Consider the following 27888-nt stretch of genomic DNA (forward strand, 5'->3'; position numbering starts at 1 on the left):
TTTCTGTCTTCCCCATTCTGCATTAAACCCCATAGACTACCTACCCCCCCTCTGGTACCAGGGATTGAACCCATGGGTTCTTAACCACTGAGCCCCATCCCCAGCCCCTTTTTAAATTTTTTATTTAGAGACAGGGTCTCCCTGAGTTGCTTAGAACCTCACTAAATTGCTGAGGCTGGCTTTGAACTTGTGATCCTCCTGCCTCAGCCTCCCAAGCTTCAGGGATTACAAACATGAGCCACAGCCCCCGGCCCCCAGTCCCCTAAATAATGTTATAACAGCAGTTACATTTCAATATGAGTTTTGGAAAAAGTATTTGAACCATAGCAGGAAGAAACAGACCCCACACCTCTCAATAGAGGCCTGTTAAAGCCAAAGTCCCACTGTAAGAAGAGACTGTTGGGCTCCATGTCAGAGAGCTGTTTAGAAAATACAATCTGCCACAGGGGGTTTGCATACAGATGAGAAGTTAATGGTTGTCATAGCTAATATAATACTATTTTGCCTAACAATATGTATGTAAACATTTCACCACATTCTTCTATAAGATCATTTAACTCTTTTTGTTTTATTTTGCAATGCTGGGGTTGGAAATCTTTTTTATATTTTATTTAGAGACAGGGTCTCGCTGACTTGCTTAGGGCCTCACTAAGTTGCTGAGACTGGCTTTGAACTCATGATCCTCCTGCCTCAGGCTGCCCAGGCAAGTGCTCTACCACTAAGCTATACCCCCAGTCCTGACAGTGCCAAGTTTTAAAATTCATGTGACCAAAGTAATACATACAATTTCAAAATATACAAATGCATGAAGAAAAATAAAGTCATGTTATATATCCATGCTTTTTTTTTGTACTTAAAAATTATACCCCCTACCAGGACCCTTCTCAGTTCCGTGTACTTGCTAACATTTCAGCTAATGTGGGAATTTAAACATCTTTAACACTCATCAGGGACTGGACCCTACTACTGCTATATCATAGAACTCAGGCTGAGCAGGACATAAAATATATATATATCTCAGTTACTTTACTAAGGCAGGAAGTAGAGATGTATATTATTAATTTCCAGTGTGGTATTTGGCTTTAATACATGACATTTATTTGCCATTTAGTAACATCATTACCGAGTTGATTGTATCTTATTCTTTTTTTACAGCTACATAGTATTTCATAGTCTGGGTTCTGGTTTCTATAAGTTATTTGTTGCAGGTTAACCAACTTATTTATTTATTTATATTTTTGGATCCCCAAAGTATAATTTATTGTCTTCCTGGGGCAGTTGAAGAAGAGAAGGAGGTGGGTGGAAAGGAGGGGCTCAGCTGAGCTGGGGCACTTGACCACAGAGACCCAAATCCATCTGCCCAAAAGGAGCAGAATGGGGACAGAGGAATGGAGATACAAAAACCCTGTGTCCCAGGCTGGGGTTGTAGCTCAGTGGTAGAGCGGTTGCCTCACACATGTGAGACCCTGGGTTTGATCCCCAGAATCATATAAAAATAAACAATTTTTTAAAAAAGATATTGTGTCCATCTACAACTAAAAATATATATATTAAAAAAAAAAAACTTGTGTCCCCACACTGGGCCATCCCACCACATGACTGTCAGCTTGGCTGGCAGGAGAGCAGTGCCACCCTCTCTGATCACACCAGGACTGGGTCCTGCTTAAAGAACAAGAATGTGAAGAAGAATGGCTTCTCGGGTGTCAACAAGAGGCTGAACTTCTTACTTAGGTCATTGGTCTGTAGGATTTCAATTCTGAAGTTCTCCAGCCCACAAATGAGGGGAAGGGTTCCCTCCAGCTCTGCCACCCACCACCCCACATGAGGCTGCATACTCCAGCCAAGCCCAGGTACCAGAAGTCGGTTTTGTCCTTGTTTTTGCTTAGCCATTGGGTGAGATGGACATCACCAGGGTTGGAGAGGAAGATGGTTTCTCAGCCCATGGTATAGTTGGCTGCCTGCATCAGTGTCTTGGCCGGAATCACGTAACCACAAAGAATCAAGTCATGCACAAGATACCTCTGCATAGTCACGGAGGTGAAATGCAGTCTGTGGGAAGAGGGCACTCAGAAACTGACAGCCACAAAGCCTGGGCACAGGCCACACACCCCACCCCCACCCCACTCCAGCATAGCGTCTCAGTCCTGCATCAGCTCCCCAGGGTATCTGAGGCTGACTGATTTTTTAAAAATATTTTTTTCATTGAATATGGACACAATATCTTTATTTTATTTATTTTTATGTGGTGCTGAGGATCGAACCCAGTGCTTCACGCATGCGAGGCAAGCACTCTACCACTGAGCCACAATCCCAGTCCCTGAGGTTGACCGGTTTTAACAGAACCAAAGATTATACAATAAAACTTTATATGCATTCACTAAAAACACCTTGCAACCTTTCTGAGAATTGTAAAAAGCAAGCAGTAGAGAACACGACCTTGCGGAGACTCTCTAGTTACAACTGGAGATTAGTGCGTTGGTTGTGTGTTTTCTTTGTTTGTTTTGATACTGGGGATTGAACTCAGGGGCACTCAACCACTGAGCCACATCCCCAGCCCTATTTTGTATTTTATTTAGAGACAGGGTCTCACTGAGTTGCTCAGGGCCTCTCTAAGTTGCTGAGGCTGGCTTTGAACTCGAGATCCTCCTGCCTCAGCCTCCCGAGCTGCTGGGATCACAGGCGTGAGCCACAGCACCCGTCTCTCAGACATCTTCATAGCACAGTGGGGTACAGCTTTGGATCAGACCTCCTTGTGGTTCATGGACTCATGGTAGTCTTCCAGAATATTAGCGTCCTAGCGGCACAAGGGTTCCTTCTTGTTATTCTGGTTTATTTTGGGGTACAGCCTCTCTGCATCACTGTCCACAGCCATTATGGCTGGGCAGCCCTTGCCAGAACCATTGAACACTCCAAAAAATTCTCTCATCGGCTTTTTTCTGGCTTCCTTAGCAATTCAGTGCCTTTGCAGCCAGCAGGCCCAGCACACTTTTCATGAACGCACTTGGCAGGCCCAGGTCCTTTGTCCACACCCATGGTCCACTTTCAGCTTCTCAAATCCAGGCCCCAGCTGGGTCTTCTCTTTTCTCCTGTATCTTGTGGGCTCCGACTCACTCCCACTCTTGATCCAGGTCTCTCTGGCTCCTTGTCCCAAGGTGTCTTGGTTGTGGAGGGCACATCATCCCCAATATCTTCAAGAATGTCCATGTTGGCTTCTGGAAGTTTCTTCTCTCCAGCTTCCCTTTATCCAAATTCTTCTTGAGCTTGCTGTGGGCACCCTGCCTCAGGTACTGTGTGAGGCTTGCTGATGACGATGTCATTCGTGGCTAGGGTAGTCTGGATCCCCCTCGTGGGTCAATCTGCCTTGTTGAGGATAAGAGCGGTGGGATATGTTAGCATCATCATTCAGGTGTGTCGCATAGGCTGTGCCACGTGGCAGGAGCAGCTCATTCTGCTCACATGCTCTGTTCTGGAAAAGTATTTGGTAAACGTTGCTGCCCAGGAGTGTTTTCAATTTCATTTCATGCCCAGGATCCTCATGGTTCTTGGTTTCCTCCTGAGCCTTTGCCATCGATTCCCTGTCTCTCTTTGCTGCCAATCTGAGCTCAGATTTTTTGAAGCAGAGCAAAACCCAAGGCTTTCACCAACTGGGTGTGTTCCATGGCACCACCCAAGAATTTGGACTCCTGGATGAGGTGCATTCTTTTCTGTAGCTGGTTCGTGGGCCTCTGTAGTGGAGGCCACGGTAGTTAGCTGCGTTGCTGATCAGCTTGGTTTGTTCATACCATTTTGTTTTCTTGGCACAATCCAGTACTTTCTCTCTCTCTCTCTCTCTCTCTCTCTCTCTCCATTTCTGGTTGGCACAGCTTGGCATCATAATTTTTCTTTTTCATCCTTTGGACAGCTGGGTCTTCACCCTCACTACACTGTCTTGGCATCTCATGGTGACATGACTTACAGGGTGCTACAGAGGTAGGTGCAGCCCTTGGGGTCATGAGAAGTTTCCTGAATGCTTCATTGGTGAATTTTGACTGGTGGAGGGACTGAGGATCACCCACCTTGTGGTCATCTGGGGCCAAAGGGTTAGAAAACGTTTTTCAATCTTGCTTTGAAAATTTCCCCCAGGTCTTTCAATGTTAGCAAGGACTGAGCAGCTAACAACACCACAACTTCAAGATTTTTTTTCCCCACAGTGCATTTCATAAACAACCCACAACCAGGTGCAGTGGTGCAGGCCTGGCATCCCAGAGACTTGGGAGACTGAGGCAGGAGGATTGAAGGTTTGAGGCCAGCTTCAGCAATTTAGCGAGGTCCTAAGCAACTCAGCAAGACCGTATCTCAAAATAAGAAATAGAAAGGGCTGGGGATGTGGCTCAGTGCTTAAGCACCCCTGGGTTCAATTCTTGGTGCTGGAAAAAAAAAAAAAAAACAACAACCCACAGTGCTTTGTGCCAGTAGTGTTTCTGCCTGCACCTTGTCTCAATCATTGGTGCAGAGAAACCGGAAGTGTAATTTACTTAATTTTTGTTTTTAATTTTTTTTAGTTGCAGATGGACCCTTAATTAATTGATTGATTGATTGATTGATTTTTGTGTGGTGCCTCACGCGTGCTAGGCAAATGCTCTACCACTGAGCCCCAGCCCCAGCCCCAATTTACTTTAAATATAGACAGCATGTTAGGAACGTGTGCAACACATACTTAAGCAGCCCTCCGGGTGCAGTTTGTTGCTCTTTACAGGAAGTTACGCTCCAGAAGTGATCAGCTAGTTTTAATCAGAGAAGTCAACCTCTAAGTATTTCATCTACATCACTTTTCTCTCCCATCCACACCAAGTGTTTTGCTAATGAGAATAGTGTTCAAGTAAGTCTGTATAATGGCTATTAGGAAAGGGTTGTTTTTCTTGGGGGCGGGTACTGGGGTTTGAACTCAGGGGCACTCGACCACTGAGCCACATCCCCAGCCCTATTTTGTATTTTATTTAGAGACAGGGTCTCACTGAGTTACTTAGGGCCTCGCCATTGCTGAGGCTGGCTTTGAACTCTCGATCCTCCTGCCTCAGCCTCCTGAATGGCAAGGTCTCTCTCTCTTTTTTTTTTTTTTAATATTTTTAGTTGTAGATGATCATGATGCCTTTATTTTATTTGTTTATGTTTTTTTTATGTGGTGCTGAGGATTGAACCCAGTGCCTCACCTGTGCTAGGCAAGCTCTCTACCACTGAGCCACAACCCCAGCTCCAGAAGAGGGCTCTTATTGAACTGAGGTGTAGCTCAGTAGTAGAGTTCTTTCCTAGCATGCAGAAGGCCCTAGATTCCATCTCTAGCACCAAAAACCAAACCAAAACAAAATAAACAACAATAACAACAAAACACAGCAAAAAAAAAAAAAAAAGATAAGAAAAAGCTCTTCTTGTTGAAATTGAAAACTATTCAAGGCCTATGGATTGGCTGAACCATTTGAGATATTGCTCCCCCTTGCACAAACAGGGTGGGGGGAATCTAGATAGGCACGTGGCCTGTGTTCAGTGGCACCTAAGGCTAAATCTCTAATGGGTCCTTTGTGCAGCCATGAATTTGGACACTGTGGTTTCCTGATGCTGGATACTTTGTCTCAAAAGAACCTTGCATGGGAGGCAGGGAACTGGAATTCCAGAGTCCATTGAAAGGACTGTGCTTGTGATTGTGGTTGCTTGTTAATATACATAAGGCTGATTTGGGTCTCAGAGCTACTTTCATTATAACTTGGGAGCAAGGTGAGGAATACTTGAGCCTCACTCACCTTGGCTAAAAGGGAGCTTCAGGTTTGCCTTACCAAATTGGCCTACTTCAGTTCACAACATTATGAATACATTACAATTTATTTTTTCTTTTTGCTGTATCAGGGATTGGATCCAGGGGTGCTCTCCCACTGGGCTACATCCCCAGTGCCTTTATGAAAATTGTATCTTGAAACAGGGTCTCACTAAGTTGCTGAGGCTGCCTTGAAATTGCAATCCTCCTGTCTCGGCCTCCCAAGTTTCTGGGATTACAGGAATGCACCACTGTACCCAGTTTCACAATTTATTTTTTCCAAACCTATTTCAAAAGATATTCAAAATGCTTCCATTTATCTGTTGAAGGGCACCTAGTTCCATAGTTTAGCTATTGTGAATTGAGCTGCTGTAAACATTGATGTGGCTGCGTCACTGAGGCATGTTGATTTTAATTCCTTTATAGTAAAATGAATTGGACATTATTATCCTATGTACATATATGATTACATGATCAATGTAATTCTACATCATGTACAACCAGAAGAATGATAAGTCATACTTCACATATGTAGAGTATGTCAAAATACATTCTATTATCATGTATAACTAATAAGAACACATTTTAAAAAATGCTTCCTGTATTTTGCCTTTATGTGAAATGCTACACTACCATCTGGGTCACAACGTATCTATATAAATCATTTCAGTAATTGCAAAATATTTCTTAGATTTTTACAGAATCTAGATTTGAACCTAGGTCTGGTCGATGCCAAAACCCAATCCTTCCCAATATTTCTGGATAGAATTTTCTGGAAGATTGAACTTAAGAATAAAAGTTCCTGGGGCTAATCAAGGATGGATGCTATTTTCCCAGTTCCTATTTGGGATTCTAATCTCAGACCTCAGTTGACCTTTCACCCTCCTGGGTCAACTTTCCAATGACTCTCCATTCCTTTTTACAGGTATGGTGCTATGAACAAATCCAGAAGAATCCTGTCCTAAGTTAATTTTCAAACCTAGGAAAGTACTAAGCTCAGATTGTCAGTATATGGAGTTAAATATTACCTCACACACTGGGCAGTGGATTTAACATCATAATGAATAATTTGGAGCATCAAGTGCAATATGGAGAGATACCATGTACACATTACCTATTTATGGGACAATTTGCTATCTTAACTACATTATACTCACCTTCTACCCACCAACCGAAAAGTAAACCAGCAACATTTGCCAGGAAGTAGCAAACATATATTAATGACAAAGGGAAGGAATGGTATTATTCTAAATTACCAGTTGTAGTGCTCCTAAATAGAAGGGATTTTTTTTTGGGGGGGGGGTGTTACCAGGTATTAAACCCAGGGGCAGTCAACCACTGAGCCACATCCCCAGTTCTTTTTCTTTTTTCTTTAGAGACAAGGTCTCACTGAGTTGTGTAGAGCCTCACTAAATTGCTGAGGCTGGCTTTGAACTCGCGATCCTCCTGCCTCAGCCTCCTGAGCTGCTGGAATTATAGACATGTGCCGCTGCGCTCAGTTCCTATTCATTTTTAAAACCAGCTTAAATGGGTGCCCAGCACTAGTGTATCTTCCATACTGAGGGCCACAACAGTGCCATTATATCCATTGATTTCTTTCAAATTGACACAATATTCAATTTCCAAAAGCCACATCTGCTCTGGGTAAACTGATAACACCAAATTCTTCTGGGTCTCTCTGTGTAGCAGTCTTTCCTCCCCAGTGTAGGACAGGACCCCTTGGGTATGACCCTGCCATACAAGGCAGGTCAGAGGATTTCTTCATGGCTAGCTCTTACCCAAAAAGGCAGGGAAAGTTAGCGTAATGTTTCTAGGTTTTATGGGAGAGCTTTGGGAGAACGGGATTCTAGTTTCTATGACCTGCCTTGGGAGATTGAGGGCATCAGGAGGGAAAAAGAGGAAAAAAAAAAAAAAAAACAAAAAAAAACCTCGTTGGAGAAATCTTGCTTCTGAGCCCTGCAAAAAGCTTATGTTTATAAAAGGATTCTCATTACCAGGTGCAGTGGTGCCCGCCTGTCATCCCAGCAACTTGGGAAGCTGAGACAGGAGGATCCCAAGTTCAAGGCCAGCCTCAGCATCTTAGCAAGGCCCTAAGCAACTTAGAGAGACCCTGTCTCAAAACAATATTAAAAAGGCCTGGGGATGTGGCTCAGTGGTTGAGTGCCCCTGGGTTCAATCCCCAGGAAGGAGAAGGAGAAGAAGGAGAGGAACTTCCCAGGTACTCAGTGGCCATGCCCAGTTTTGAGTAGGTAGCACATGTCCTGGATTCTAACCACTGTCCTCCATGGCCTCCATCTGCCCAGCCACATTAGAAAGATGTTTGAAGTAAGTTTCCCACTTCAGGAAGGTGACCTAGAATTGGGAAAAAAAAAAAAAAAGGAGATCAATCAACCCTAGGAACAAATAGCACAGAAGCATACTTGGTAGGCAGGTTTTACCAGTTTGGGGTTAAGTAAGTTTGTATGGCTTTTTTCTTTTGGGGGGCGGGTACCTGGGATTGAACCCAGGAGCACTTAACCACTGAGCCACATCCCCAGCCCAATTTTGTATCTTATTTAGAGAAAACGTCTCACTGAGTTGCTTAGGTCCTCACTAAATTACCGAGGCTGGCTTTGAACTTGTGATCCTCCTGCCTCAGCCTCCTGAGCCCTGGGATTACAGGTGTGCACCAGGACACCTGGCGGCTTTTGTTTATTAAACATTTTAGAAAAACATTTAACATTTTTAAGCTTACAGGAAAAGGGGGGGGGCACCCATGTACCCATCACCCAGAGTAACTACTATCAATTTATGACCAATTTGGTGCCATCTATACCTCCTCTGTTTTTCCTTCCCCCTCACCTCCTCCCTTCTGGGTGTTTTGAAGCAAATCCCAAACATGACATTATTTCATCCATAAATATTTCAGTATATATCACTTAAAGAGAAGGAATCCTTGTAGACATAGCCACAATACCATAATCACCCCCAAAGTAATTATCAATAATACCTTAAGGGTTGGGGCTGGGGCTCAGTGGTAGAGTGCTTGCCTCGCACATGTGAGGCACTGTTTTTTGTTTGTTTTTTAATATTTTTTTGTAGTCGTAGATGGACAGCATGCCTTTATTTTATTTGTTTATTTTTATTTGGTGCTGAGGATCGAACCCAGTGCTTTACATATGCTAGGCAAGCGTTCCACCACTGAGACCCAGCCCAGAGGCACTAGGTTTTCATCCTCAGCACCACATAAAAATAAATATAATGAAGATATTGTCCATCTACAACTATAAAAGTATTTTTTTTAAAAAACAATACCTTAATATCATTCCATTTGCTATGTTCAGATTGAGGAACAACATGCCCAGATTAACACAAAGCCCAGTTTGTCTCTTGGGCTCTTTCTTTGAATCTGAGTGGTCCTGAAAAGACACCTTCTTTTCTTGCTGCTATTGTTGCTCCCGAGTCCTGCTGATGGCAGCCAGGATGGTCTTTTCCATTCTACCACATTTAATTCAGAGCTAGGCCCTAATGACTCGCCAAGGAACTTTGACCCTGCCTCTGGGGAGCCCTGAGATTTGGATCCCAAGTGGGAGGCTCTTTGCTTTTCTTTGAAATACTTAGCTCTGTTTCCACAACACAAGGCCTCCAAGCCTGGAGCTACCACCCACCATGATGAGAATCTGCCTTTCCCATTCGCAGTCTTTGCAACCATATTGACGTTAGTCCAACTTCTTCCTTCTTGGTGAATTTCCCAAGAGTTCCCAAGTCCCCTGCCTGGAAGCTGACCCCCACCCCGAACCTCCTTAAGCCTTCAGAGAAGGGAGATTCTTTCAAAGTGGAGGGCTGAGGCCCACATCCCTCTATTCTCTGGACTCTCTTTGACTTCCACCTTCTCCTGGGACAGGTTCTGCATACCAAGGGCCACTGGGAGGGGCAGGTCCTATCCAGCCACAAGAAAGGCCTTCTTATACCCGTCCCCTAGCAATAGCTATGTGTCACCCATAATAGTTTTATAGGTAAGAAAGGTGGACCAAGTTCTGCTCCAAGGTGACCTGCTAACCTCTTCTAGACATCCTCGTTTGTTTTGATTCTCTTTTGTTTGCTATTTAATTTCAATCTTGGTCATTTTTTTTTCAGGAGGTGATATATCTTCATGGTTCAAAATTCAAGGACACACAATCAGCTCTTCATATCCATGGGTTCTCCTCTGTGGATTCAACAAACCATGGATGGAAACTATTCCCCTAAAATGGGTCTGTATTAAACATGTACAGATTTTTTTTTTCTTCTCATTATTCCCTAAGTAGGGGATCCTGGAACCAGTCCTGCACAGATCTTAAGGGATGCTATACTTCTAGATATTCACCCAATGATTGTATAACAGGGGTTCACTTGATGTTTTGACTATATCCCTTGTGGCTTGGAAACTACATTTTTTTTTTCTTTTTCCCAACCTTCTGCCTTCTTCTCCTTGATCTTTTCCCTGGTCTTCTCCTTCCTGATTGCTCCTCCCTAATCTCATTTTCTCTGAATCACCTCTTTTGTGGCCCAATGGCAGACCGGCAGAGCGCTTGCCTAGCATGCATGAGGCACTGGGTTCCATCCTCAGCACTACATAAAAATAGATAAAATAAAGGCATTCTGTCCATCTACAACTACAAATTTTTTTTAAAGTCCCCATTTTAACTACAACTAAAAAATAAATATTTAAAAAAGGGCTGGGGTTGTGGCTTAGTGGTAGAGTGCTCTCTTAGCTCGTGTGAGGCCCTGGGTTCAATCCTCAGCACCACATAAAAATAAAAATATAAAATAAAGATACTATGTCCAACTACAACTAAAAAATAAATATAAAAATATAAATAAAAATCCCCATTTGGGGCAGAATCACAGCCTCTTGGGACAGGAGTCCCCTGTGCTTCTCCTTTGCTACCAAAGTTTTTTCCTTTTTCTCAAAATCATGTCCTCATTATTGGATTGGTAGTGGGGACAAGGACTGAAATTTTGGCAACAATTGAACTCAGGGGCACTTGACCAGTGAACCCCATCCCCAGCCCTGTTTTGTATTTTATTAGAGCCTCACTGAGTTGCTTAGGGCCTGGCTGTTGCTGAGGCTGGCTTTGAACTCGAGATCCTTCTGCCTCAGCCTCCCAAGCCCCTGGGACTACAGTCATATGCCACCTCGCCCAGCCCAACTAAATGTTTTCTACTGGTGGACTTTTGAGTTGTTTGCAATCCAATTACTAATAATGCCGTACTGAATAAACTTACAAACAAGACCTAGACAGCTTTTGATGAGCAACTTCTCTTGTTAGACACAAAGTTTTAATCAAAGGAATTAGTGGGGATAGAGCTCTGTGGCAGAGCACTTGCCTAGCATGTGGGTTGAATCTCTAGTCACACACACACACATACATACACACACTGTTGCATCTGAGCTAGGAATTGGGAAATAAAGGGAAAGATATTGAAACTCAAAGAAAGTCCACACTGGAGAACCCTTGAAATGCAGGAAACACCCATGAACTGTGGAAAGGCAGAAGTGCCCATAAACCCTTGCAACTCCTGAGCAACCCAGCCTACACCCTTGGCTGGCACCCTTGACCCATGCCGTTGTCTGCATATGTATCATGGGCCATGCACAAGTAGAGGAAAAACTGCAGTGAAATTGTGTAGCTCCGCCCCTGGCTCCACCTCTAATCCAGGCCTTAGCAACCATCCCTCCATAACTATTGACACCCACAGCAAGGGTCTGCTCTACTCTCCCCCTCTGGACATGGCCTGCATTCTTCCTTGAATGCAACCTCCTTCCTTTAGCCCAAGGCATGTCTCTAGATGCCCCCCCCCACCTCCCCTGCATATATATATGCTTTCCTAAATAAACCTCTGTCTATGTCTCTACTGGTTCATGTTCAAATTGTTTCCCACCACATCTGCCAGGAACCCTGCTTGTCCTGAGTGGAGTTTCCCCTGCTCTCGAAGAACTCCTTGGACCTTCTTTCGAGACAATTTTTCTGTCATGATACATTGAACATAGACACACAGAATGTTTGGAATGGGGAGTGAGTGGTTACTTCAATTTCAAAACACACATATAAATAACTCAAAAAACTTAACACCAAAAAAACATACAAAAACCAGGGGCTGGGAATGTGGCTCAAGTGGTGGCGCGCTCGCCTGGCATGCCCGGGGCACTGGGTTCGATCCTCAGCACCACATAAAAATAAAATAAAGATGTTGTGTCCGCTGAAAACTAAAAAATAAATATTAAAAAATCTCTTTCTCTCTTTAAAAAAATACAAAAACCCAATAACCCAATCAATAAATGGGCAAAAGACCTAAATTGTCATTTTTCAATGTCTATTGAGAGGAAATAAAAATGGCTAAAAATATATAAAAAAATACATCCTTAGTGCCGGATGCGGTGGTGTAATCCCTGTAATCCCAGTGGCTCAGGAGGCTGAGACAGGAGGATCATGAGTTCAAAGCCAGTCTCAGCAAGAGCGAGATGCTAAGCAACTCAGCGAGACCCTGTCTCTAAATAAAATACAAAATAGGGCTGGGGTTGGGGCTCAGTGGGCAAGTACTCCCGAGTTCAATCCCCAGTACCCCTTTCCCCCCAAAGAAAGAAAGATTAGCCAAAATAACTTTTGTTTTGAAGATTTGAAACTATCATTACCCTCACATAAAACAACAAGAATAAGCAAATATTTTATCTCGGAAGGTGTGGATACAAGATTAATTTTATAATACCCAAGGGGAAGTCTTAAAATAGGGGAAAAATACTAAGACGTGGACTTTATGAAAATTAGAAAAAAAATGAAGCAAATATATTATTGAAAATACTCTATGATGATTGGTTACTTTGGAGGCTCAGCAAACCAGCTTCTTTCCATATTTCTACTATGCCATTCTGTGCTGTTAGTACCTTGTCTCGTGCTCACAATATGGCTGTGTCAGCTCCAGGCATCACATCTTTATTAGCCTAGTTTTCCTTTGCTGCAACAAAGATATCAAATGCTGGGTACTTTGTAAAGAGAAGAGTTTAGCGCAGAGTGGTTTTTGTTGTTATTGTTGTTGTGTTTATTTGTCTTGTTTTGTTACTGGGATTTAACTCAGGAGCACTTAACCAGTGAGCCACATCCCCAGCCCTTTTTATATTTTATTTAGAGACAGGATCTTGGTAAATTGCTTAGGGCCTTGCTAAATTGCTGAGGCTGGCCTTGAATTTGGGATCCTCCTGCCTCAGCCTCCTTAGCCCCTGGGATTACAGGTGTGCACCACTGACACCTAACTTTGAGTCTGCTTTTTAGTCATTAGTAAAAACTACATCAATAGCAGGGCACAGTGGCACACCCCTGTAATCCCAAGGTACTCAGAAGGCTTGAGGCAGGAGGATCACAGATTCCAGGTCAGTCTTAGCAACTTAGTGAGGCCCTGTCTCAAAATAAAAAAATAAATAAATAAAAAGGAGTAGGGATATAGCTCAGTGGTTGAGCTTTCCTGGGTTCCATCCCCAGTACCAGAAACACACACACACACACACACACACACACACAAATCCCTGACAAACAACTTGCAAAACACTCTTCCTGAACCAATTATTATTAAGGCACTATTCTAAAATTCCAAATAAAAACTCTGGGTGTGGCTCAGTGGTCGAGTGCCCCTGAGTTCAATCCCCGGTACCCCAACCCCCCATTAAGACATTTAGACAGAAAAATCACAAAGGAGGGGCCAGGAGAGGTAAGTAGGTAATAAGTACACTCTCAGAAATGTGCACGTCTTGTACCTACCTACTCAGGACATAAGCCAGCACCCGTGGCCTGGGTGCGAGTGGGTGGGGGGTGTCAGCTTCTATGGGAGGGGGCCAACTCCCCACGCAGAGGGAGAAGTTAAGTTACAGATCAGCCCATAGCACAGCCACTGGTGACTGTCGGGGATCAGGGTGACTGCCGTTGATTCTTCAAGATCATAAATAAATACATGCATAAATAGGAATAAAAAATAACTGATTCTTCACGATGTACCCCCAACTCCACTCGCAGCCTGGAGGGGACTGGCTTGCTCCTGAAGCACAAGGCCCGCTCCCCATGATTGAACACAATCAGGATCTGCTGTGGAGCGAGGCCTCGCTGCCTGAGAGCGGCCAATACGTCGGCACCGGATTTTTGCAAAAAGTAAAAGCTTTATCGCTTTATCGCACAGACACCAGCAAGAAGGCCAGAGGCTATAATAAGCCCCAACTGTCTCCCGATTGGTTGGCAGCGGGGGTGGTTTGCAGGGAGGAGGAGGGGCAAGTCGCTGGATGACTGGAAGGCGCGCCTCTTCGCGGGGGGGCGGGGCGGGCGAGCTTCTTTATTGGGTCAGGGCCGGGGTTCTGTTCTATGCAGGGGATTTCAAGCTTGTGACATCCATGACCAGCTAACCTGACTGCTTCTGCTCAGGTCCATCCTTTTTTCGTTTTTGTATCGGGGATTGAACCTAGGGACTTGAACCATTGAGCCAAGTCCCCACCCTTTTTAAATATTTTATTTAGAGCCGGGTGCCTCTAATCCCAGCAGCTTGGGAGGCTGAGGCAGGAGGATCTCAAGTTGGAGGCCAGCCTCTGCAAAAGCGAGGCTCAAAGCAACTCAGTGAGACCCTGTCTCTAAATAAAATACAAAATAGGGCTGAGGATGTGGCTCAGTGTTCGAGTGCCCCTGAGTTCAATCCCCCGTACCAAAAAAAAAAAAAAAGAAATACACACACGCACACACACACACATACATACACACACGCCCCAACCCTCTCCAAGCTGGGGAGTCTGGCTTTGAATTCGCAATCCACCATCCTCAGTCTCCTGAGCTGCTGGGATTTACAGGTGCGCACCACTGCGCCCCAGGCCCTGGCCATCCTTGAAAAGCCGGTTCTAAATCATAAGATTCATTAGTGAAAGGCTTGGAGGCTTTTCCTGGAAGGCAAGTTAAGGAATTTATTTCCAGGTGTGTCCAGGTCTTAGCTCAGTTCAGGTTTGACAAGGAGGGACAAGCCAGAGACCAGAAACATCCAGCCATTCAGAGGCTCTGCCACTTGGATCAAAATTTAATATATTCTTTTTCTTTGTAAAATACTTCACCTGTCTGAGTGAACAAAACTTTCTCAAATATTAAATAATATTGACATAACAAATTAAACTTTTGAGTCCACTGAACCTAAAGTTCTCCTGAATATTCCAATAGTATACACAAACAATACAAATTTAACCTAAAATCCTAAGTCTACATCATTTACATATTTTAAATATAGTGTCACATGGCTGTTACTTGAATAGGCTAAATTCTCTGTCTCTCTCTTTTGTACTACAGATTAAACCCAGGGATGCTTAACCACTGAACAACATCCTCAAACCACCACCTGCCTCCGCTTTTGAAACAGGGTCTTGTTAAATTGCTTAAGGCCTCATTATGTTGCTGATGCTGGCCTTGAACTTTTTGATCCTCCTGTCTCAGCCTCCTTAGTCACTAGGATTACGGGCATATACCAGCTAAACTAAAGTCTCTTAAACATTACAAGTATATATAACATTGTCTATTGCTCAGTTTCTTTGTAAGAAAATATGGACCACTCTTAAATATTTCTAAATTTAAATAGAAATCTTCCCTGGGCCAAGGGGCATGGTAGTATATACCTGTCATCCCAGCTATCAGAGAGGCTGAAGGGGCAGGATCACAAGTTTAAGGCCAGCCTTGACAATTTAGCAAGACTCTCTTAAAATAAAAAGGGTTGAGGGTATGGCTTAGTGGTAAAGCGCCCTTGGGTTCAATCCCCAGTACACACACACACACACACACACACACACACACACACCTTCCCTGGGTCAAAGTTGTTACCCAGTTAGGAACATAATCATTGGTCTACAAATTTGGATATAAAGGGAGACTAAGTTTCAAAGGAAGTGCCCATAAACCATTCAAGTGCAGGAAACGCCCAAGAACCACTGAAATGCAAAAAGCACCCATGAACAATTGTGCCCTTGACCCATGCGCTTGTAAAATGAGGGTAATGGGCCAGCACAGGGAAACCTGACTTGAAATTGTGTAGCTTCGCCCAAGCTCCACCTCTAGACCAGCCCCTAGCAACCATCTCTCTATAAACATTAACACCCTTCACAACCGGGTTGCAGACTGTCCCTCCAGAGAGCCCACAATCTCCCTTAAATGTATATTCTTTGCTTTACCCCAAAGGTCAGTCTCCTCACCCCCTACTTTTTTTTTCTGGAACCAGGGATTGAACTCAGGGGCACTCACCCACTGAGCCACATCCCCAGCCCTATTTTGTACTTTATTTAGAGACAGGGTCTCACTGAGTTGCTTAGGGCCTCACCATTGCTGAGGATGGCTTTGAACTCGAGATCCTCCTGCCTCAGCCACCCGAGCCTCTGGGATTACAGGCGAGCGCCACAGGACATGATTTCTAAGTGTACCGTGGCAACTTGGATAGAGGAGTGGTGCCTCATTCTCCCACAGCAATGGGCTACTATGTCCTTACAAGTAACTGCTTAGCGCTCGCTGGGGATGCTTATTCTGGTGACAGACCACTCAGTACCCATGTCTGATTGTGGGCTTCTGGTTGGTCTAGTCTCTTGTCTCCCAGGAGACAAGACTTTGCTTTGAGATCTTCAGCTGGCTTCCTCCTTGGGCCACCATTCTTTTGACCCCTTGGCATGCCACCCAGGGGCATTCCGGTTTCCTCTTATCCCAGGAATATGTGAAGCCCAGAGATCCTGTCCCTTGCCACAGGACCTTACTCTCGGGGTGACTAAGTAGCAAGTTTCAGGATGCCGCAGCTACAGGTGCTAAGGGGTAGCTTCCTTAATTTTGTTTGTTTGGTACCAGGGATTGAACCCAGGGGCGCTCAACCACTGAGCCCCATCCCCAGCCCTTTTTATTTATTTTGAGACAGGGTTTTGCTCAATTGCTGAGGCTGGCCTGGAACTTGATATCCTCTTGCCTCAGATCCCCCAAATCGCTGGGATTAGAGCAGGCACCACCATGCCCAGCTGTGAGTGATTTTTTTTTTTTTTTAGCTCGATAGCCAGATGCTGCTGCTGAAATGTTTTTTTTTTTGGATCTCAGATCCTCCCTCCTTTTCCCAGAAATACATCCCTTAAGGAGCTCCTTCCTTAAGTGAGGATCAGTTGCTGGTAAAATCTCAACTGACCATGAAAATTGTCATTTTTTGTCACCCTTCTTCTTGCAATCCAGGTTATCTCAGCATAAAATTCAAGTACATGCTTATTTTATCTCAGCAAGTTAAAGATAGCATTTGGTGCCAAGAAGATTCCGTGGAGAAAGAATAGTCTTTTCAACCAGCGGTGCTGGGTGGGGCATGGTGGCCGAATGATTCAGGAAGCTGAGGCAGGAGGATGGCAAGTTCAAGGTCAGCCTATCAAATAAATCAGGGAGACCCTGTCTCAACATAAAAAATATAAAGAGCTGGGCATGCAGTGCAGTGGTAGAGCACCTGTGGGTCCAATCCCCAGTACCAGAAAAAAGGGAGGGGCTGTATTTTGGTTTCTACTGTTGCTGTTGGGACTTCTGCTGACATTCAAAATGTCATTCTTTTATAGGTAATTATACCCCCCAGGTCGCTTTTAGAATCTTCAATTGCTAGGACTAAATACTACAAACTGGACAATACATAAAGAAAAGAAATTTAGTTTGGACACTTCTGGAGGCTGGGAAGGTCAAGGTTGAGAAGCTGCATCTACTGAGAACCTTCTTGTTGGTGGAGAGTCTGCAGAATCCCAAGGTGATGCAGGTCATCACAGGGCAGGACAAAGCCTTTGTGCTGCTCTGGTCTCTCTTCCTCTTCTTATAAAGTCACCAATACCATCATGGGGTCCCCACACTCATGACCTCATCTAATCCTGATTACATCACTTTGGAGATCAAATTTCCAGTACATGAAATTTTGGGGACTCATGCAAAGCACACTATTTTGTTTTTTCATGGTTCTACAATATTATTGTGATGTTTCTCAGAATGGATTTCTTTTTATCCCGTTTGAATTTGTTGGACTGCTTGGACGTGAGGAGTCATGTATTTCTTTAATTTTGGAAAATTCAAAGTTATTATCCCCTCAATTGCTGCTTTTCTTTCCTTTATTTTGTTCTGACACTCCAGCCAACATTTATTAGACTATTCTATCTCCCATATCTACGAGTCCCTCCTTTTCATCTCTTTTTCTTTGTTGTATCTGGGTAACATCTCAGAACTTCTTATTAAAATATTCAAGGCCGGGTGCAGTGGTGCATGCCTGTGATCCCAGAGACTCAGGAGGCTGAGGCTGAGGAGGATCACAAGTTCAAAGCCAGCCTCAGCAACTTAGCAAGGCCCTGAGAAACTCAATGAGACCCTGTCTCTAAATAAAATACCAAATAGAGCTGGGGATGGGGCTCAGTGGTTGAGTTCCCCTGAGTTCAATCCCTGGTACCAAAAATAAATAAGTAAGTAAATAAATAAATAGATATTTTACTTATCTATCTCTTTACTTGTGTGTCTAAAAACCTCTCACATATAACACAGCCAAGACTAGACCCTTCCTCCTCCAGCCTTTCTGAATAAGTGGTAACTCCAATTTTCCAGTTACTCAGACCCAAATCCTGGTGTTATCCTCACCTTTGCTCTTTCCTTCACACCCTACATTTAATCTGTAAGCGTTACCCTTAAAATATATCGTGTATGTGTGTGTGTATGTGTGTGTGTTTCTGGGAATGGTACCCAGGCCCTTATGCATGCTAGTAGGAAATGTACCACTGAGCCACATCCCCAGTCCTTTTTATATATTTTATTTTGAGACAGGGTCTTGCTAAATTGCTCAGGACCTCACTAAGTTGCTGAGGCTGGCTTCAAACTGTGATCCTCCTGCCTCAGCCTCCCAAGCTTCTGGGATTACAGGCGTGCCACCCAATGCCCACCTAAGCCTATGTCTTTTTTTTTTCATTTTTAAAATATATATTTTAGTTGTAGGTGGAAACAATACTTTTATTTATTTTGATGTGGTGCTGAGGATCGAACCCAGGGCCTCACACATGCTAGGCGAGCACTCTACCACTGAGCCACAACCCCAGCCCAAACCTGTGTTTTTGATTCGGTCCTCTCTTTGTCCTGAACATAAGCCTTTGATCTGTACAGGACATTTTTTCCTTGAGGGTAGATCTACTTAGTTACTGTTTAGGAAGGAGAGAATTAGAACAAACAAATATTCCCATCAAGGTACAGAGTCTTAATAGGCTAGAGTTCTTCACTCCAGGCCTCTGACCAAAGAGCTCAATCATCCAGAATTAGGCATCTTGGACTGTCGTCCAGACAAATGAAAGAAGAAATTCTGCTTGCATCTGGCCACCTGGCTGAATCCTCACCCTTTGTGCCTTGTAGGAGCCTCATCCCTTTCTAAGGTCTTGTGTAGTGGCCTTCTATCTGATCCGCCACAGATCTTTTCTCTGTTACTTCTTCCACCTTTCTCCCCCAACCCCAAGTCCATCTGCTAGAAAGAATTCTCACTCTGTTTCTCCAATGAAAAGCCTCCTTTCCTCCCCTGCCTCCTTTCCTTCAGCATCACGTCAAAATGCTTCATCAGGGACTGGGATGGAGCTCCCTGGTAGAGCGATTGCGCAGCATGCACAAGGACCTGGCTTCCATCCCCTGCACCACACACACACACACACACACACACATACACATATACACACACACGCAAAGCTTCACCAGGACCTCCACACTGGGCAGCCTCCCTCAGCCTCTCTCTACTCCCTCTGCAACATCTCATGCCCTTAGAGATGTAATTTCTTCTGCTTGGACAGTTTTTCTGCTTGCTCATCACTCACTTGACTTTCCAGAACAAGCTTATGTTACCTCTTCCAGAAAGTCTCTCTGGACTCCTCTAAACAGGGCTCCCCTCTCTTACGAGGTCTAATAGAGGATGTTGCCATTATTTGCTTTCACTTACGTCCTTTTTTGACACATGGAGCACCTTTGAGGGCTGTAATCCTGCTTCTTCTTTTTTATCCCCAGAACCTTAGCACAGTGTGGAGCTCACGGAAGGTGCTCAAAAAGAATTTGATGAGGGCTGGGGCTGGGGCTCAGTAGTAGAGCACTTGCCTAGCATGTGTGGCACTGGGTTCAATCCTCAGCAGCGCATATAAACAAACAAATCAATAAATGCATGCTGGGTATGGTGGCACACGCCTGTTATCCCAGCGGCTCGGGAGGCTGAGGCAGGAGGACCGTGAGTTCAAAGCCAGCCTCAGCAAAAAGTGAGGCCCTAAGCAACTCAGTGAGACCCTGTCTCTAAATAAAATACAAAGTAGGGTTGGGGATATGGCTCAGTGGTTGAGTGCCCCTGAGTTCAATCCCAGATACCGAAAAGTGAATGAATGAAAGAATAAATAAAGAAAATCCATTTTAAAAATAATTTGATGAGTGATGTATTAATACATAAATGAATGAATGACCATTGTGGTCTACTACCATTCCCATCCACCTCCCTTCCCTTCATTCCCATTACTCTAATCCAATGAACTTGTAATCTTCCCCTCCTCCTCTTGTTGTGTGTTAACATCCACAGATCAGAGAGAACATTTAGCCTTTGGTTTTTTGGGATTGGCTTATTTTACTTAGCATGAGAGTCTCCAGTTCTATCCATTTACTGGCAAATACCATAATTTCATTCTTGTTTAAGGCTGAGTAATATTCCATTGGGTATATATGCCACAATTTCTTTATCTATTCATCTGTTGAAGGGTACCTAGGTTGGTTCCAGAGCTTAGCTATTGTGAATTGAGCTGCTATAAACATTGATGTGGCTGTGTCACTGTAGTATGCTGATTAAGTCCTTTGAGTATAGATCGAGGAGAGGGATAGCTGGATAGACTGCCATTTGGGGCCCTTAGTGAGCCTCACAGCTCCCCTGTATTCATGCTCTTCTGCAGTTCCTCCCACACTGACCCTGGGCTGGGAAGTAATATCGTTTCCTCTTACAGCCCAGCAGGTGGAACCCATCACATGGCCCCTCCTAAAAGCAAGATGAACAAACACTGGTATTGAATTATCTTCATGCAAAATATTCTTCCACATATGATCCTTGAAGGAATTGTTAAAAAGGCAAACTCAGGCGTGGTGGTGCACGCCTGCAATCCCAGTGACTCAGGAGGCTGAGGCAGGAGGATCGTGACTTCAAAGCCAGCCTCGACAATTTAGTGAGGACCTAAGCAACTTGGTGAGACCCTGTCTCTAAATAAGATATAAAAAATGGCTGGGGATGTGGCTCAGTGGTCCAGTGTCCCCGAGTTCAATCCCTGGCATCCCCCGCCAATAAAGGCAAACTCAGGCACACTAACACTTTAAAAGGGTTTATTTGAGCAAACAAGCACTCATGAATTGGGTACCTCCAAACCAGAAGAAGTTCAAGAGTTTCACTGAGGGAATACAAGGGGCAGGCGAGGGGGACTTTCATTGGATGGACCCAGAAGTAAAGGAAAGCAAATATGTGATTGGTTACAGTTATGCAGTTACCTTATTTGGTATATCCTGATGGAAAGTCCCTAGCTATATATATAACTATGAGTTTGTTGACTGCATCTGATGGGTTGAGCATGGGTTTTGTTTTTCTTTAATATACACATTTTCAAGACATAGCTTGCTATAGTTTGAAGGCGTCCCTCAGGGTTTGTGTGTTGGAAATTCCATCCCCAATATATCTATTACTCATATTTTTTTTTCTTTTTGTGGTGCTGGGGATTGAACCCAGAGCCTTGTGCATGCGAGGCAAGCACTCTACCAACTGAGCTACATCCCCAGCCCTCCACCTCCAATATATCTATGAGTAAAGAAACACTAAAGATTGCCAGAAAACAGTCAGAAGGCCGTGAAGGGGTGGGACCCTTCACTCTTTAAGTTCTCTTTAAGAGAACTCCAATGAATGGGTTAATGCAGTTATCAAAATAGGAGATTCCTCACAAAATTTGCCCAAATCTTCCCTTCTTGCTCTCTCTTGCCACCATGGGGTAATGCAGCAGGAAGGCCCTCAGCATGTGTGCCCCTCAGTCTTGGACTCCCCAGCTTCCAGAACCACAAGCCAAATACATTTCTGTTCATTATAAATTACCGAGCCTCAGGTATTCTGTTCTAGGAGTGAAAAATGGACTAAGCCATAGCTCAGGTTAAGTTTTGCCTATGTTTGCAAATTAAGCAAGACCGAGGTTACTAGTATGGCCTAACTGGCTTTGTCTGCTCACAGATTCCCCAGGTCTGGTCTCCATTTTAATTTACTCTAATAGAATTTTCTGAGATAAATATCACTGGTGCCATCTTTTTTTCATAGATGAGACATGGAAAAGCAAGTGTGTCAGTTAGGTAATGAGGAAATTGGAGTTCAAGCTTCAAAACCAGACTGTTTGGTTGGGTCTGGTGGGCACACCTGTAATCATAGTGGCTCAGGAGGCTGATGCAGGAGGATCTCGAATTCAAAGCCAGCCTCAGCAAAAGTGAGGCACTTAGCAATTCAGTGAGACTCTGTGTCAAAATAAAATACAATAAAGGGCTGGGGATGGGGTTCAGTGGTTAAGCGCCCCTGACATCAATGAGAAAAGTCTCCTTTGTGTTCTCCATGTCCCTTATGGGCTCTGATGTTCTTTGCTTTCCATGAGGCTGAACAGGAAGCAGCCATGTCTGGGGCAAAAGTGAGCCCACAGCTTGGTAACTGGAAACTGGGGAGCTCCTGATTCCAAAAAGGGTTCATTCTTTTCTAGAAGGTCTGAAAGAGAGGACCCAGTCTGCTGTGAAAATCAAAGCTCAGAAGAGGAGGTTCACCTCAGCAGCAGAGCAGAGATCACAGACATTACACTGGGGCTTTGGTGTGGTGGGCGCATGATTCCCCTCCAAGGAAGAACGCGTTGCTCTGCCTGCTATTGGCAGTGTGATTGGCAGACAGCTCTCAGCTCCCACTCCTTCAGGGTGGGCCTCAGCTTCAGAGGGCACCTCACCCAAGGTCACGGCCTTGGGGGTGAGCCCCGTCCATGGACTGATAGCTGCTGCAGTGAAAAAGTGCAGTCATCTCGGGACAACTCTGAAGGGCCATTCTCGCTCCTGTGGGGGGCACAGAGGCCATCTCTGGGCCCATGTCACAGCAGACTTTGCTACCTGCCCTCCTTCTCCAGCTTCTTTCTCCTCCTTTCTCAGGGTATTTAATAAACTGCTATGGTCGGAACTTGTCCCCTCAAAGTTCTTGTGTCAGAAACTTAATCCTCAAATTCATATGTGAATGGCCTTGGGGGTGGGGATTTGGGGATGTTATTAGGATTAGATGAGGTCATGAGGTTGGGGTCTCCATGATGGCATCAGTGGCTTCCAACAAGAGGAAGAGACAGGACATGAAGTCACATGCTTGCTGTGTCTCCCCATGTGATGTCTCATGCCATGTTATGATGAAGCACACTTGCCCTCACCAGATGCTGAGCAGATGCTGACACTATACCCTTGAACTTCAACTTCCCAGCCTCCATAACCATGATCTAAATAAACTTCAATTCTTTAAAAAAATTTTTTTAGTTGTACTTAATAATAATACCTTTATTTATTTATTTTTATGTGGTGCTGAGGATCAAACCCAGGGCTTCACATATGCCACTCACATGCTCTACCACTAAGCCCCAGCCCCAGCCCTAAACCTCTCTTCTTTATAAATCACCTCTCTCAGGTATTTTATTATAGTAACAGAAAACCAAAGAAGACATGGACACTCAGCTCTGCCTCCAGGCCTCCTTCCTAGGAACTCAACCTGGAACACTTAGGCAAGTTAATTTGTCTCCCAGAGACTGGCTTCCTTCATCTGTGGAGCAGGCGTGATGACACCTTCCTAGAGGCTTGCTGTGTAGATTAAATGAGATACACAACTCATAGTCCTGTTCCCAGGCGTGTCGCCTGTACATGAGAGGGATGCTCATTAGCATGTCAGACGCTGGCACTCACTTGCTGACAGTGACAGCAAGCTGCTGCAAGGGATCATGTGAGTGTTCTGAGACTGTGCATGCTCCTCTGAAAGCTGTCCAGTGGTTCCCAGAGTCCCTCCTGCTACGCCAAGGCTGGCAGTTGACCTCCTTGCATGGCACCGCAGTCTACAGGGTGGTGACAAAAGTCCTGTCAAAACCCTGAAGGAAATGGAGGAGTTTAGTTGAGTCCCCGGATGGCGAGCCATCTCTGCAGGAGACATTTCTAATTTTTTTGAACCCTAGGAGGTAGAGCCACCAAGTAGGGCAGGGGAACTGCTGTCCTCAGGGGGCCTCAGCAGGACCACAGTGTCAGCTGGGAGCAACACCAATTTTAATGCTTCCCAAATTCTTTGGATGTGATGGAAATAGAACATACCTGGGCTTGAAGTAGAGCACATGTTTCTCCTTTTGACGAGGCCCCCGGGTGTGGGGGAGGCTGAGGGACCTTTGCAACTCTCCTGGCTCTGTCACCCCATGGTGGGTGAGCAATGCTTCAAAAATTATTTTCATATTCCAGAAGTAATGCAAGAGCCACATTCAGGCTGTCCACTGGGGGAAAATGTAAAACACACAGAACTGTGTGTTCATGAAAAGAAAAGAAAAAATAATTTGTCTTTTTAATCCTCACCCTGTAGAGACAAAGACACAATATTTTGGACACACACACTTAACATACTGTTTTCTTCATAGGCACATTGTCAAGTTGTAGCAGGGTTACATCACATTTGTCATTAAAATATGTCAATTGAGGGCTGGGGTCGTGGCTCAGTGGTAGAGCACTTGCCTAGCACGCGTGAGGCCCCTCAGCACCACATAAAACCATAAAAACAAACAAACAAATAAAATAAAATAAAGGTATGTGTCATCTACAACTTAGAAAAAATTAAAAATATCAATTGAACTGCATATACTTTGAAGAGTGAGAAAAAATGAGTCGAAATAATAAAGCCTATTTTGCCCATGAGTTTGCTCAAAGAATGAGGTTGATGGAAGCTGCAGATCTATTTCTGCAGTTGTTTTCCATTCAAATTGTATGTTTCCAATCTTGTCAAGTGATATTAGTGTCTAGGGTACATATTTTCCACACAGTATGGGCCCTACATATAAGCAAACTACTCCATTAGGGGCTCACCCTGAGAAACAGGGAACTTGCTGTGTAAGATTTAGGCCAAACCTCCCATGTTTCTGTTCTGTTCTTTTGTTCTGGGGACCAGACTTAAGGCCTTGCAGCATGCTAAGTGCATGCTCTTCCAGTGAGCTACACCCCCAGCTTCAAATTTTCCAGGGCAGTTTTGACTACTGGCAATTTCCTTTTAATGACTGTCTTTAGAAGCCACCCCCTCCAGAGGGTGCAGTTTGACTGCACATTTGTTTACGACGCTTCAAATAGTTTCAGTGTTCCAGTAAGAACTATGTAAAATACAGCTGTCCATGACATATCGGCTCTCTAGCGTAGTCATTTCTTTCGGATACACTTCTAGAAGTAGAGTCGTCCTGATTACAGTGGACTCAACATCCGCTCTTGTTAACAGTGTCAGGGCAGGCCTGCTTTCCTTTTTCTTGACAACACAGACTATTGTCACTCAGAAAAATTCAGGATGTGTGTTTTTATAAAAAACACAATCCAGCGGGTGCAGTGGCATATCCCTGTAATCCCAGAGGCTTGGGAGGCTGAGGCAGGAGGACTGCAAGTTTGAGGCAAGCCTCAACAATTTAGTGAGGCCCTAAGCAACTCAGTGAGATTCTTTCTCAAAATAAATAAGAAAAGGGTTGGGAATGTAGCTCAAGGGTAAAGCCCTGCTATTCTTTGGGCTAGGTCACCAAGGCCACATGTCCCCACACAGACTGAAGCCTTAGGCCAGAGATACAATCTTGCCTTTGGACAATCTGTAACATTTATCTGCTCTAAGTCATGTTTGTTTGTTTTTTAAACCAAAATAATTTTTGAACCCATATTGTCTTCTGGGCCACTAACTTGTCTACCAGAGACTGAAGATGTGGTAAGTACGGGCCTTCATATTTTCTATTTTATCCTGAGAGGTTTGTTAGGCCAAGTCCAGGGAGGCCAAAATGAGACTGGCCTATGAATGTGAGGCGAGCTGTATGTCAAGATCCCTGAAATGGAAAAAACAAATGAGTTTTAAAAATAATTGTTGGGGGAGGGCTGGGGTTGTGGCTCAGTGGTACAGCACTTGCCTAGCATGTGTGAGGCCCTGGGTTTGATTCTCAGCACCACATATAAATAAATAAAATAAAGATCCATCAACAACCAAAAAATATTTTAAAAAATAATTGTTGGTGAGCCAGGAGTAGTGGCCCACTCCTATAATCCTAGCAACTTGGGAGGCTGAGTTAGGAGGATCACAAGTTCGAGGCCAGCCTCAGCAACTTAGTGAGGCCCTAAGCAACTCAGTGAGACCCTGTCTCTAAATAAAATACCAAATAGGGCTGGGGATGTGGCTCAGTGGTTAAGCATCCCTGGATTCAATCCCTGGTTAATAATAATAATAATAATAATAATAATAATAATAATAATTATTATTATTATGGGTGTTTTTCTGTGAAGTTACATTTTGTTCTAGAAAACACAAGCTATTCAATTTTTTCTCCTCTGTATATATTAGCCAATAAAAAATAGAAAAATAAAGAAAAACGAAGAAGAAAAGCAATTTGACAACCAGGGAAAGGATACAGGAAATAAGAACATGTGAGAATTCCATTAAGTTCCCGGATGAAGCCAGGCCAGTCTGGAGTGTTAGTGCAGGAAAGACTGGAAAGGAAAGATCAATTGAAACCATCTGCTTTTGCAAGAGGGCCAGGTGCCACCCTGACAGATGGCCATGAGTGCTAGCCTGGCATAGGACCAGCTGGGGCTCAGTCTAATGGCAGAGAGCAGAGTCTGCCCTCAGCTTGTGTGGTGACCACCCAAACCTGGTCAAGGCGTGGCCACAGAGGCCTACAACTTCTGTCCTTCTGTTTTCTGAGATTGAAATCTGCAGGGTGCTTAGGGCCTTAAATGAAAGTCATTATAAGGAGACAAGCAGTAGGGTACTGTGGGCAAAAAGTTTTTTTGCAAAAAGTATATTTGAAAAGCATTCCTGCCTCAGATTTGGTTGAAATGACACAAATCAGCACTAAGGCCCAAATGTCCCATCACATTTCCCTATAGTTCATAATAATGTACAATAGCTCCCCTTATCCCCTGGGGACAGGGTCCATGACTCCCAAGGGGATGTCTGAAATTTCATGTAGTACCAAACTCTATGTTTCTTCCTATTTGAACATATCTATGATAAAGTTTATTTATTTTTTTGGTACAGGGATTGAACCCAGGGGCACTCAACCACTGAGCCCCATCCCCAGCCCTATTTTCTATTTTATCTAGAGACAGGGTCTCACTGAGTTGCTTAGGGCCTCACTAAGTTGCTGAGGCTGGTTTTGAACTTGAGATCCTCCTGCCTCAGCCTCCCAAACTATTGGAATTACAGGTGTGAGCCACCATGCTGGGGCCTTTTTATTTTTTGTTTTTGTTTTGAGACAGCATGTCTGTAAATTGCCCAAGCTGGCCTTGAACTTGCAATCCTCCTACCTCAGTTTCCCGAATTGCTGGGATTACAGGTGTGCACCATCAATCCCAGCTGACATTTGTTTTGTCTTTCCTTTTCTTTTATCTTTTTTTGGGGGATGGGGGGTACTGGGGATTGAACTCAGGGGCACTTGACCGCTGAGGCACACCCCCAGCCCTATTTTATATTTGATTTAGATACAGGGTCTTGCTAAATTGCTTAGCACCTCCCTAAGTTGCTGAGGCTGGCTTTGAACTTGCGATCCTCCTGCCTCAGCCTCCCAAACCACTGAGATTACAGGTGTGTGCCACCTCACCCGGCTGCCTTTCCTTTTCTTTTCAAGAAAATTATCCTAATCCATTCTTACCTGTGGTACCTAAATGGATGACCATGAGTCTCACCCCTCCTTTCACCTGTGCCCATTGCCATGTGGCTCAGCCAGCATCAGCCAATGGGCTGTTAGCAGACATGACACAGAAGTTGGAAGCGGCTTGTGCATTGGAGCTTACTGTGTCCTGGGCCTCTGCCAT

The 27888-nt window shown here is 44.3% G+C and overlaps 1 non-coding gene and 1 pseudogene across 1 annotated transcript; both read right to left on the bottom strand.

Moving 5' to 3' along the window:
• Positions 1-2004: 2004 nt before the first annotated feature.
• LOC124079982 (protein Red-like) lies at positions 2005-27888 on the bottom strand (annotated as a pseudogene).
• Trnaa-cgc (transfer RNA alanine (anticodon CGC)) lies at positions 21529-21602 on the bottom strand. Its single transcript has one exon. It is a non-coding gene; the product is annotated as a tRNA-Ala (tRNA).

This window comes from Marmota monax, unplaced genomic scaffold (assembly GCF_021218885.2).
Source record: "Marmota monax isolate L192 unplaced genomic scaffold, Marmota_monax_Labrador192_F-V1.1 WCK01_AAM20220418_F8-fsc00603, whole genome shotgun sequence".
In the NCBI taxonomy this organism is placed as follows: Eukaryota; Metazoa; Chordata; class Mammalia; order Rodentia; family Sciuridae; genus Marmota; species Marmota monax.